The sequence below is a fragment of the Artemia sp. Qi Xiang Cuo genome, chromosome 4 (genome assembly GCF_049724085.1).
Source record: "Artemia sp. Qi Xiang Cuo chromosome 4, ASM4972408v1, whole genome shotgun sequence".
Lineage (NCBI taxonomy): Eukaryota > Metazoa > Arthropoda > Branchiopoda > Anostraca > Artemiidae > Artemia > Artemia sp. Qi Xiang Cuo.
Window position 1 is genome coordinate 31,304,574 of NC_142797.1, and position 14,058 is coordinate 31,318,631.

General features: G+C 36.2%; 2 non-coding genes across 2 annotated transcripts; both read left to right on the forward strand.

Moving 5' to 3' along the window:
• Positions 1 to 7,385: 7,385 nt before the first annotated feature.
• Positions 7,386 to 7,585, forward strand: LOC148952996 (U2 spliceosomal RNA). The gene has a single exon (XR_016141736.1). It is a non-coding gene; the product is annotated as a U2 spliceosomal RNA (small nuclear RNA).
• A 5,797-nt stretch (positions 7,586 to 13,382) lies between these two features.
• Positions 13,383 to 13,574, forward strand: LOC148952997 (U2 spliceosomal RNA). The gene has a single exon (XR_016141738.1). It is a non-coding gene; the product is annotated as a U2 spliceosomal RNA (small nuclear RNA).
• Positions 13,575 to 14,058: the final 484 nt, after the last annotated feature.

Consider the following 14,058-nt stretch of genomic DNA (forward strand, 5'->3'; position numbering starts at 1 on the left):
GTTCTTGTTTGTATGAAGGTGTGAGATTCTTTATCCATGTAGGGTGTATATTGTCATAGCTACTGCTAATTTTGGACCTAATATGATGTATTGCATTATTCAATTCCTGGATTGAAAATGGATTAGTTATGTACTCGGATCCTGGGCGTGGTTGGTAACTAGGGTTCATAGGAATTGTGGACAGTTTGCTTTGATTATTTGATGTTAGCTTATTAACAAAAAGAGTTGCAAATAGGTTAGCCTTTTCATTATCATTGTCATAATGGGTATTATTATGTATAAGCTCATACAGGAGTGGATTGGGAGAAGTCTTTTTCCCACATATGTGGCTTATGACTTTATGTATAATTGGCTCATTTGTTTCTCTGTAGAGATAATTTGCAAAATTATTCCAGTATTTATATTTAGCATCTATTATAGTCCTTTTTAGATTAGAGTCTGCTTGTAATTTTTTTAAATATGTAGTAGGTGTTGGTTTTTTTATGAATTCTGTCCTAGCTGCCTTTTTTATCCTCCATTTATTTAGGCACTCATTTGACCACCATGCTTTAGGAATTTGTTTAGGGAATGTTTTCTTAGGTGTTGTCCTGGGAATAGCATGATTAGCTGTATTTATTAGTAAAGATGTCAACGCTTCAGTATGTGTGTCAACTGTTGTGTTAGAAATGCAAGAACTTTGGATGAAACTTGTAATTTCATCATTTAGCTTATTTTAGAAAATAGACCAATTTGCTTTAGTGTTGATATATTTGGATGTATGAGATAAAGTTTCAGCAGGTTCATTTAGGTAGCAAACTATAGCAAAGTGGTCTGTACATAGACTATCAATTTTATTTATGTAAATTTTGTTCAAAAACTTTAAAGACACAATTTGTAGGTCAATTGTGGAGAAATTGCCACTTTTGGGGTTGAAATAAGTATTCATGTTTGGAGGGGTAGCAACAGCTAACTCATTATTATTTGAAGTCATATGCTCAATAAATTTACCAGCTTTATTTGCTGGTTTATTCCCCCACAAAAGGCTGTGGGCATTGAAATCACCACAAATAATGATATTTTTTAACATATTAGAATTATTTATATAATTAAAGAAATCCTTGGCATCTGCAGTTTGGCCATTAGGGTTATAAAAGTTTATTATGTAGGTTTTTAAATTATTCAGCCAAACACTTATACCAATTACATCAACATCATTGTCAAAATCTGGAAAATTGATGCCACAAAATTTTATATTATTATTAACTACTAAAGCTACACCACCTCCTTTTCTCTCTGAAGATCTATCCTTTCTCAGGATAGTATATCCCAGAGACTTAATTTGTTGATTTTGGGTTAAATGAGTTTCCTGGAGGCAAGCAATATTAGTAGAATTATTATTCATAAATGATATTAGTTCATTTAGCTTACTTTCTGTGAGTGATCTTACATTCCATTGGAGTTTTGATAAATGTTGTGTTGTTGATTTATTCTTCATATGACTGTGTATCAATGTTCAGCTTTGTTAAAAGTAAAGCAAGACCTTTTTTTGCTTGAATGAGCATATCATCTGGGATGTAGATTTTTGCCAATTCTGCAATAATTTTTGTTTTCTGTAGTTGATGTATGTTCATTGCCTGAACTGCATTACAGTTTAGAATGAATAAGCATATATTTGGGGATTGCATTTTTGGTAGTGCATCCTGTTTGTTGGTTAAGGGATTGATTCCTGGTAGTGATTCTGGTTTGTTTCTTCTTGGGAGGGAGGGCCAGGCTGGCCTCATCTCACCGGACAAGGATGCTTGTTGGCTTGGTGATTCCTTCTGATAGGGTTTTGAGCTAGGGGGCTTAGAAGATGGTGTTTTCGCGGGGGTGCTGGATGCATGGGGGGCATTTGACTTGGGGGTTTTGGTTGGTTTCATTACAGGCTTTATTTGGTATTGTTGGGCAGCATTTGCTTCCATTGCTGCAAAGGGGTATGGGATGGCCTTCTCTGTTGATATTTGGAGTGTTAGAGCTCTTTTCTTGTATGCAGGGCATAATGATTTATTTGTAGATTCATGTGGGCCTTTGCAATTGATGCATGTAGGCTGAGTGTTGTTGCAAGTTGTCAGCTCTTTAGGAGGGAAAGATTTACAATTACTACACTCTTGGAGAATTTCATTGCATTTGTTTGTCGTGTGTCCCAGTTTGAAACACTTCTGACACTGAATAGGCTTAGGTTTGTATTCCTTGTGTGGTTTGATTTGACCAAATAGGAATAATTTGTCTGGGATATCAATTTTATCCTTCAGTGTGAATAAGAAGGATCTACTAGTTTTTAGGCCATGAAAGTTAGGTTTTCCAAGTTGGGTAACATCCTCAACTGGGATTGTGTTTCCAGCCCTATCTGAGAGGCCTTCTTTTAACTCCTGAGTGTATATCTCTGGGGGGACATTATAGACTACTATTTTTGTTGGTGATTGTTTTGGATTCCAATTAGATGCAATAATTGGGGTATTCAGAAGGGATTTCAGGTTAATTATTGTATCTGCTGATTTCTGATCTTTTACAGGTATTAGCAGAGATCCATCACGGTTAATGTTTAGAGAGAACATTGATTTTAGCAATTTAAAAATTGCAACTCTTATTGCAGTGATCATTTTTATTTCAAAGGGGGTAGTGGGAGTAATTTTAATGTAAATTCCTAAGTTTTTGGAGGGAAAATCTTAGGCAGGGAGAGGGGAAATGCTTTTAATTGGGGAGATTTTTTTCCTTTTTTAGAATTTCTAGAGAGGACCTCTTGAAACCCATTATCATCATTTATGGTTGCATTAGCCCCTACACTTATCATTTTTCTATTCTCTGAATTGGAGCTATCATTAGAACTTTGAGATAGCGTGCTTGACCAGCCAGGATGGGTATCTTTCACTATGACACTTCCACTGGTATTTGATTTGGGATCTGGGGGGACATTTTTTTTGGAGGACTTCTGAACATTGCCTATTGGAAAAAGCTTTAAACACAAAAATAAAACTAAAACAAAAAGGGGAAATAGATGATATCAAACCGTCTGCACTATACTATGGGGAGGATAGACACCACAGTATAGCCCTGAGATGACTTGAGCAGAATTGGTTTAGTACAACTGCTGATTAGAAGAGATAATAATCACAAGAAAATATATTTCGATTTTCTTATAAGGTTGCTGTTGGGTGTATTGAAAAAAATAAAGCAATAAATTTGCTTTATTAAAAAATAAAGTCTTCCTGACAGCGTTGTCAGGAACCTGTGAAAGGCTGCAGTAGTTTGTAATCTTCTTCCTTTAAAGGGAATTCCGCAAGGTTTTCGCCGACCACCCACCGACTCAGGCTATCTGTTTCCTCTCTTTCTGTCATCTTGCTTTCGATGAATTCTGGCCAACTTTCCGCCGGCGGGATACTCGTCTTGTCAGAAGCGTTTGTAACTGACTTTTTTATTATTTTCCAAAACTCATTCTTGTTACTATTCCTAAATTCCCTTTTCATTCTCTCTGCTTCCTCCTCTTGAAATTTATACTTCTTCACTTTTAACAGTTTCTTATACTCTTTTCTTCGGCTTTTATACATATTATAAAGATATTCCCAATCCTCATATGAACATTGTCTCAGTAGCTCCAATGTTTGCACCAACTCTGATTTTTTCTCTACGCATTCACCATCAAAAAAACCATTTAACTTCCGTGGCTGTTTCTGAGCTGTAGTAACACCTACTTCATACAAACTATCAATTAATACCTTTAATGACTCTTCTATTTTTCCTTCATTTGCCAATATTTCTCCCTTCTCTAGTCCTGCCTGAAATTCATCTCCTAACAGCTTAACCTTAACCTTCTCTTCTTCTTGTGATTCTACCCTCAATGGATCTCTAACTTCTAATCCCTTGCTCCTAAAACCCCCCAATGACCTTTTTAATGCCCTCTTTTTTAACACTTTCAAAGACAACCTAATCGGCAGGTGATCAGAACCCAAAACCGGGACCACCCCTAAACAAGCACAATCCGGCCAAAGAGACTTATTTACAACTATATAATCTACTACACTTGGATACTTCCCGAAAAAGCAAGTAAACTCTCCCCGCTCTTTATCCTCCCCGATCCTCCCGTTAACTATAATTAAATTTTCCTTACCACAAATATCCAAAAGTTTACTTCCCCACCTATTTTTTCGGCGATGGTCCTTACTAGTCCTTGGAGGGATCTCATCCATTTCTTCATCACCCATTCCATCACGACGAGATTCCGAGTGGGTATGGTCTTCAAATTGGCAAGACCATGGCTCTTACAACTCCCCAGTGTATGCATTGAAATCTCCTAAAAGAATAAAGCCATCGGCAGGAAACTTTGTCAAAAAAATGTGCAACTCTTTTTGAAATATCTCCCATGTATCCTCTTGTAAAAAAGAACTACTTTCTGGAGGGATATACACAGAACAAAACACATGACTTCTTTTCCTCCGTGAAATTCTTACCCAAACTAAGTTACAAGACTCACTTTTTAGCCGGATCACATCATTAGATGACAAAAAAACATCTGAAACAAACAACGATACACCTCCATAATAACGACCATTTCTCGACATTTTACGATTTGCACTAAACAACTATAATGCTTAACTATAATATTTTCTCCAGACCATGTTTCTACAAGAGAAATAACTTGAGGACTACAAGCTTCAACCAGGTCCTTAAACTTATTTTGCGTGAACCCTTATATTTCCCAATGTGACACATTTATTAGAGAATTTTCACCATGGCCCAAATTCCCTATATCGCCTCATTTCCCATTGTCGGTTCTTGCGGCCTTGGGCAGGAAAGTTTTTTTGGTACAATCGCACTCTTAGCGTCATCATCACCTGAGTTTACTCTGACTCTCTACTCTGCGGGTCTTGGGCGGTTTACCCTCATTGGTTCGTTGTTATCAGGACTAATAATTTCCGCATTCGAGCGTTTCGCGGGATTACGCTGCTTTAGTGCTGGGATTGCTTGCGATCCCCCTGCAGCTGAGGTTTCTGTTAAAGACATCACCAAATTACGATCTTTGTCCCCCATTCCAGTGGTCGCGGAACTAAAAGATACAACCGTTGCCGAAAATTCAGATCTAGTCCTAGCATTAGACGGATATGCCAAGCTACCATCGTCTTCAGGCGGCATGTTGCTGTAGATTTCCCGACCTACCAGGCCCGTATCTGGCGGTGACACCGAGTGTGAATTAGTCTGCGGGGAGGGGGTTCAGCTGGCTTTTTACGAGGAGGGCTTAAACTGTCATGAGCGGTGTTACGTTTTTTTTCTTCAACCTGGCCACTTGTGTAATTATACATGAAATCCTGGCTACGGATGAACAACTTAAGTCCGCGTAATTTCACATCAACAAAACCCTCAGTCTTTACATCTTCTAAAGTCTCTTTCAGTTTTTTTCTGGCAATAAACTCACGTTCCGTGTAATCAGGACTAATTGATAATCCCAACCTTCGCAAAAGAAAACCTGATTTTAATACATAGTCCTGCCCTGCAACACTTGCAAATTTGATCACTACAGGACGGACGCTCATTGAACTCTTAAGTCTAAAAGCATCACGCACATCAAAAAGACGGAGATTTAAATTTGGAATTCTCGCATTCAAAGCACTGACAACATCTTCCAGAAGTGAGCGCCCCCTATGCTGCGGCGAAAAGCTATAAAGCACTACGTTTCCTCGCTTTGTGTCAGTTTATGAATACTGAATTTTTCTCAGTGCTAATCCAACTTCTTCGCGTACATTTGACACATCTCTGCAAACCAACTGCGATTCCCTTTGAATATTTTGGACTAACGACGCAACATTTTCAAATTTATTTCCCAACTCAGCCACATCCGACGTCATTGAATTGACCTGCCTTGACATCGGGTCAATAATATCCAACTTCAAATTTATTGCTTGAATTTGCGTTAATAATGCATTAATATCTTCCATTTTAAATCAGAAATGAAGATCAAAAATGAAAAAGACTTATCTTTACGTGAGGGCTGTGCCCCACGGGTACTTCCGTAACCGGCCAAACTTGCAAGGCACAACCCAGCCTAAATTTCGCTCGGATATAAAAACAGCATTTAACCAACGAATCCTAAAATCGTACTTACACTTTCAGTCCAAAATTCAATTCGAAATTCAATAACCACTTGGAAAAGCTTTTGCAAGCAATACAAGAATTTCACTTTATATGCTATTCGATCGAAATTTAATCTGATTAGTTAGATGTTGACACATTGAAAACTAGTTCAGTACTGAACTAGTCCTGTATATATATATATATATATATATATATATATATATATATATATATATATATATATATATATATATATATATATATATATATATATATATATATATATATATATATATATATATATATATATATACATATATAAATATATACATATATATATATATATATATATATATATATATAATATATATATATATATATATATATATATATATATATATATATATATATATATATATATATATATATATATAATCGCCTTATTTTAAATTTCTACTTACTTTTATTTTCTCTCAACAGGCTCCTTTTTTCTTAATACAAATTTACAAACTGAGGAAATTCACCTTGGGTGGTTGGCTTTTGTTTTTATTCCACTAGATTCCCAACCATCACGAATCCAAGCGTCATTATAGCTTCATTTTTAGTCTTTCATTCTCAGTCGTTAAGACTTGATACCAGGGCTTCCACTATCCCAGAATTTTCGGGGATTTCCCCGAAAATCTATGTGTCTCCCCGAAAAAAAAATTGGTTCCCCGAAAATCAACCAATCACGGTGTCACCCCTGCTAAATTGCTATAGAGTCTTTAGCGGTGCGGTGTTTACCATTAAGTAAAACAGTACCGAATTTACTGTGATTTATTTTCGAAAAGCTAATGTGCTCTCAAGCGATTAGGGCGTTTTTATCAGAGAGAAAGCATGGCTTTACTAACTAAATAAATAATCTAGAACCTTGATATGCTAACATGAAAATGGTTCATAACATTTGGATTTAAAAAATCATATTGCAATAGTGCATTATATCTTACACACCGCCAGATACTGTATCGGGAAACAGTTCAGGAAACCAGTGAAACGGGTTTTTGCAACCGAGAAACAGATCGCAAGGCGTGGTTTCTCAGTGCGTTTACAATCTTTAACCTATCATTTTTTGGGGTTTAGGGGGGGGGGAGGTACCTAGGGTATGTTAGGTTACGGATTCAATTTATCCTATTATTTATTATAAAAATCTAAAAACAAAGTGATAAGGTAATTGAATGTTATTTGAGTATTACAACCGAAATTAAATCTGCGACAAACTCTGTTACTCGTATTGTCATAAATCCTTTGACAATCCATGTGGAATTATCGCTTCTCGGCCTTTTGGCTAAGATTAAAGTGTAGTATCTGTTCTTATCGGCTTAATATCTGATACGGTCCCTACAATTGGCCCTGGAATCTTAAACTGATTTTTGGAAACCGGGGGGTGTCGGGGCTTGCTCCGTTCCTTCACGTGATGGCCCAGTTTTGCAGCAGTGATGCCGAAAGTGGTATAAATGTACCATTTTGGCATATCTAAACTCTCCTGTTACAATTTAGTACAATCCCACAAAATATGGTACATTTTACAAAATCATGGTACAATGTGGCAAAATTCAGTATTTTTGAACCTATATGTTTGTATTCTTTCATCTACAAATATTTTATTTCACCCTGATCTGTTCGGCATAGTCAGGATAATTTAAAAACAAAGTTTTTTCGACGGAAGCAAAGAGCGAGGTTGAAACTTAAAACGGACAAAAATTATTGCTTCTTTATATATTACTTCTTAATTATTCAATATATATTAATATAACTAGTACAAATAAACCAACTAATTATGTTTCCCTATGCTTTTATGATTATACAAACCTAGCACTTTACTGAAAACACAAAAGTCAAGTATAAAAAAAAGGATTATTAATTTAAAACTCAAAACTCAGTTTTTAGCCCCATAACACTAAACGAATCTATAAAGCTTTTCATAGTCTTACATCAGTTGTGACATTAGTAACTTTCAGTATACAATTAAAATTATCTTAAAATCATAAGCTTAAAACTAATTTATTTTTTAATTACCGCGAAGTAATTGAACAACATAAAGAAATATTGGATTGATTTATCAAGCAGCATTTTGCTCTCACCAGCTATAATACCAATAGTGGATAATATAAAGTATTAACTTATAAGAAATGTTCTTCGTCATTACTTAAAATGAATATCAAATGAGACATAATAAGAACTCTGGAAATTCGATTATTTCCCTCTATACGAGAGTGAACTTCCTGTTGTAATAGAAATTCTTAAGCTAGTCTATTGTCCTAATACTATTAAGATGGCGTTAATCTAAACTTCTGTGCAAACTTATCATGACATATTTTTTTAAGAACCAAAACGAGAGCTAGTCATTGAACTGAGCCATTGTAGAGAAGCAATACCAAATTAAAAGTAAAAAAAATAAAGGTAATCCCTAAATAGATTGTCGCATTATCTTAAAAGGAATTGATCCTAAGAGAAATTTACAATATCTTAATTCTATAAAAGGTGTCCTTAATTGGTTTGCTTTTACTGTACCAAAACTCCTATACTATTTTGTGTTTTCAGTAAAGCGCTGGTTTTGTATAATCATAAAAACATAGGGAAACATAATTAGTTGGTTTATTTGTACTAGTTATATTAATATATATTAAATAGGCTGTGAAGTAATAATTTTTGTCCGTTTTAAGTTTCAACTTCGCTCTTTGCTTCCCTCGGAAAAACTTTATTTAAAAAAAATTAATCTTTGTTCTTTTAGAAAAAAATTTAATGCCGAAACAAGTTTTCTTTCGATTTAAATTAATTATAAAAAACTATTATTTTAGCTTTTCTGTTTTGACAGTTTTGTATTGTCGTTTTTTTCGATATTTTTTAATTCTATTATCTTCACCAAGGATTGATTGGCAAAGATTTTGCATAGGTATCAGTACTTGCTTTTCTTATTGGAAGTTTATCTTTTGATTCTTGACATCAGTACAGCCAGTATCGTCTTGAAAACCAGGCGTTTGGACAAAGTCTCGGCCCCTGGTCCCCAGTATCTTCACGATTCTCCTGTGTTTTAACTATTTTCTTTGTTGTTTTCCGATGTTTTTTTCTTCTTCAGTTTACAGTTACCTCCCCCCTCCCCTCTTGTTATTAACACACTTTGTACCTCTATAGTATTTTTTATCTGTATAATTTATAGAACTCTTTCGTGTTTGCTGTAACTCCCACATTCCCAATGGAGGCATTGTTAATATGTAGCCAAATATCAGAAAATTAAAATATTAGAAAAATATATTAAACAGACAGTTTTCTTTTGATTTAAATTAATTATAAAAAAAATCATCCCAAAAATTCGGGAAGGATAAGCTCTAATAACCTTTTTAAGTGACCAAAAAAATTCAAAATTAAAAGGCAACTAGTTTCTCTTATAGAGCCCACTTTTCCCGTAAGGTGTCCACTCAAAATGTTGACTTATATTTTTGTGCCAATATAGTTGAAAGGTGTTTTAACTATGCATTTGGTGATAGTATTGACCTCAATTGTACCTGGGGACCGGGCGTTAAGTTCTGTAATTTGAACATGGTTCATATAGATTATAGTCTTTGTAACTGGTACATATACATGTGTTTGGGAGGGGGGGGGTATTTTTCGCGGCGAGAAAAAAAGATTCGCCATATTTTTACTCGATGTATTTTAAGAGAACATTAAGATTTTAGCATGAAGACCGAAGGTTGCGGAGGGGACAAGCGCTATCGTATTTTGGTAGTTTCAGCTAGCTCCCAAGTCACCCTCACTTACTTTTAAGAGAGTATTATCTGATCAGCTAACAGATATATATATATATACATATATATATATATATATATATATATATATATATATATATATATATATATATATATATATATATATATATATATATATATATATATATATATATATATATATATATATATATATATATATATATATATATATATATATATATATATATATATATATGTATATGTATATATCCAAATTTAAGGCAAAAAGATCACCTTAAAGAAAAACAAGCATAATATAAAAACTAACTTACAAAAAATTTAAAACTAGATTGAAGGATTTTGATATTCAGAAAACAAAAATTTTCCAAAGTGCAATTCTGTAAATTTTGTTGAAGTTGAAAAGAAAATTGTTTTTTATAAGCATGTCAGCATCGAAAGGAAAAAATTCTTATAAAACCTATGAGCCCCTCCAGAATGATTTTGGAGCCTTGTATTTCCTAGCTCTCTCATAGCTGTCTTCTCTCCTATTTCTTGAAAACCGTGAGCTATCCCTGTAGTTAGGCATCTCAGGGCTATTGCTGTTTTTGAAACACTTTTGCTAAATGCATTGGTCTTGTCTTTTTTCGCATACATGCGTTGCATAATTCGCTGTCTTTGATCCTAGCTATTTTCGGTCTAATAAATACTGGTATTATAAATAAAATAAATCTTAGCTACAATACTTGGTTTCGTGCATACTGATATTGGCTTTGGGACATGTCTCATAGAATCAGTCTGTTTTTCCAGCTGGTGTTCAGCTATCAACAGGCCTGGCTCCCATTTCCGTTTTTCCAGTTCAAACTTAATAAACAATGGCCTTTTATTTTCACTAAAAAACTGTTTTCTCTCATTAGTTACCACTGGCTGGACCTCCGTCATAGTGTATACACTTTTCCTTCTCTTTCTTGCTGCCATTTCACGCAATATAGGCTAGCTTTCTCGAAAGTAACCCCATCACTTCCCGTTTGTGCAAATCTTCTATCCATGTTAATCTTTTTTAATCTCTTAGTTAAGTGTTTCACAACTAAAAGCTATTATAATGTTGGTTGATGTAAGTTAGCTTCACAACTAAATTTTTGACGAATTCATTTCATTACATGCATGTAACGCATGTTCATGTATTATATGCATGAGCAACATAGCTCTGTAGATATTTGCACCAATCAATGCGAAGAGAATTCATGACGTATGATCATGGGCTGTTTCAATCGTGAATATTCTGTTGTTGTTTTTAATTGATTAAAAAAATTTCACAAAATAAGTTTTTAAAGAAGAGTAAAGAACTCCATTAAACCAAAAATTAGCAAAAATAAAATCAAATAATCTACCAAGCGTGAAACGACCTCGAATCAGCATCTATAAATAAATGAAACCCAAAACGAACAGAAATTACAATAAATAAGCGGGTCAAACTCAAAGCGAGCAGAAATTAACATGAGTAGGGCTCCAAACCCCTATGCCTTCCCAAGGCTTGACTTGACTTATGTCTCCTGCCGGGCGCTGCTCGGCGTAGAGAGTGACTTCTGCATCCTCCATCCGCTTCGGTCCATGGCAAGCGTTTGCACATCGATCAACCTGATATTTGCCATCGGCAGGAAGTCGGACAGGCTGTCAGACCATCGTTTCTTCGGTCAGCTGCGAGGTCACTTCCAACTGGCTTTGACAGGGTCGAAGTCATGGATCGTTTTCTTAGGTATGTGTGGAGGCATTCGGAGTAGGTGTCCGAACCATTGTAGTGTTCGCTCGGCTGCTTGGGTCAAAAACCGAGACTGCTTGGTGAGCTGCAGCAGCTTCTCATTGCTGACGAAGTCGAACCATCGTAGACCTTCGATCCTCCTTAGTCTGACTGAAAGACATCAATTGCCTTGAGGGTTGCGGCTGAAGCTTGCCACGTCTTAGCTCCATAGAGCATCACAGAGCCGACGAGGGCGTTGAAAATCCGCAGCCTCGTTGTGAGACTGATGTTTGGTTTTTGCCAGAGGGGACGGTTCAGTCTGCCCATGGCAGAAGACGCTTTGGATATTCTCGGTTGTAGTTCAGAAAGAAGCGAGCCATCTGAAGAAGTTATGGAGCCCAGGTAGGTGAACCTTTGGACAACTTCGATGCTAGTGGTGCTATCCAGGCTAACTGTAGGATTGGCAGCAGGGGAGGATGGGTCTATGGCCATAATTTTCGTTTTGGTCCAGTTTATCTACAGTCCTACTTTTGCAGCCTCTTTTCGTAGGATTCGAAGCGCTTCCAGCAACTGCTCCATGGAGTCCGCCAGAATGACCAAGTCATCGGAAAAATCAGCATCTGTAATGAAACGATCTCCAAACTTGAGTCCAAAGCTGAGACGTGAAGTAGTCCTTGTCATAACGTAGTATATGATGACATTGAAGAGCTCTGGGGCCACTGCACATCCTTGGCGCACTCCTGTCGTGATTTGGAAGAACGGGCTGTGCCGGCCGTTCACTTGAACACAGCTCTCCGTCCCATGGTGTAGAGCTTTGTAGAGTCTGCAGTATTTCTCAGGGAGGCCTGTCGATTCTAGAATCCGCCAAAGAGCTTCTGGGTCCACTGAGTCAAACGCAGCACGGCGTTTGACTCAGTCAAACGAATGTAAAGTCGACGAATGTAAAAAAAGCTTTTTGTCAGAACTCCGTGGCTTTTTCTATGATATGTCGGATCGTAAAAACTGCTCAATGGTTGAACGGTCCGACATGAAACCAGCTTTCTCCAGTCACCGGAATTTACGAATAATATTTTGACATCGATCTAGCAGGATCATTGCGAAAAGTTTTCCCGGGACAGACAGTAGGGTTATTCCACGTAACAGGACCTGCATATTTTAGCAGCTCCGAACTCAGGCCACAGATACCGGCAGCTTTATTGTTCTTGAGCCTTTTTACTACATTTCCAATTTCTGAGGGGCTGAAAGGCTCGTCTGGAGGAGCATCTGCTTCGGGTCTTGGACTGCCAGGTTGGCTGGGACTATCAGTAGGAGGCATAGACGGGCTAGTGTTGTACAGGAGTGAGAAGAAGTGAATGTGCATTGTCAGTTTAATATACATATACTGATATTTAGTAATCAAAAGGTTAATAATTTTTGATTTATTAAAGTTATTAAAGAAAAAAAATTTATATTTTTTCAGTAAAGTGCAAGTTATGTTCTGGCCTCGGGAAGGCATAGGGGTTTTGAGCCCTACTCGTGTTAATTTCTGCTCGTTTTGAGTTTGAAAAAAGTTTGCTAAGGTTTGCCAAGTTTATAAATGGTCGTAAATGGCCGAAAAACAACGACTTTTGTTGACCTGTAGTAAAATGTTTCTCTTGTAATATATGTTACTCCGAACAATTTCTTCAAATACTGTTAGGAATAATGTACTATATTAGAAGAGAAAGAAAAACAAAGAAATGGAGAAAGAAAGTGATTGAAAATGTCTTATTCAAAATTTTCATAGATAGTACTTTATGTCACCGACGATATCCCAAAATAAATTTGGGATATGGTACATCTTTTTGTCTTTGGTACATTTTGCTTGCAATTTGTGGTACATTTTGTTTTGGGGTGTTGATAACACTGGATATGGTCCCTACATGGGGCCCAGAATATTAAACTGATTTTTGGAAACGGGGGGATGTCGGGGCTTGCTCCGCTCCCTTCACGCGTTGGCCCGGTATTGCAGTACCTCCGGGATCGGCGCACCCCTTTCGAGGGGAAACCAGAGTCCATGAACCCTAATCAATGATGTGTATAATGCCCTTTTCACATTTTTTTAGAAACCACACCTGTGGTTTCCTAGCCCTTGAATATATTGAAAGTCATTCTTTTTTGTTCATCTGGAAAAAAGAAGGAAAATTTTATTTAATTTACAAAATTTAATAGTGAAAAAGCCAATGACCACTCGCAATAATTAAATTGAAGTCCCTATCTTTTTCGAAAATAGTACGTAATAAATTTAAATTGAATCAACATTGGAATAGAATTGCTGAAGTGATTGTTTTTGCCTCAGACGGTTTGGTTCTAGTGTGAGTTGTTAGCAGTAGTAGTAATAACTGAAGCCACCTTTCCTTGTTAAGGAGAAAATAACTGGCATAATCGCCACTGGGTTTGTAGAAATTAAAGTTTCAACTTTTCAGTCATATTGATAACAGAGTGAGAAATCCCTAATTTTCTTTTCTCAAAAAGGTAAAC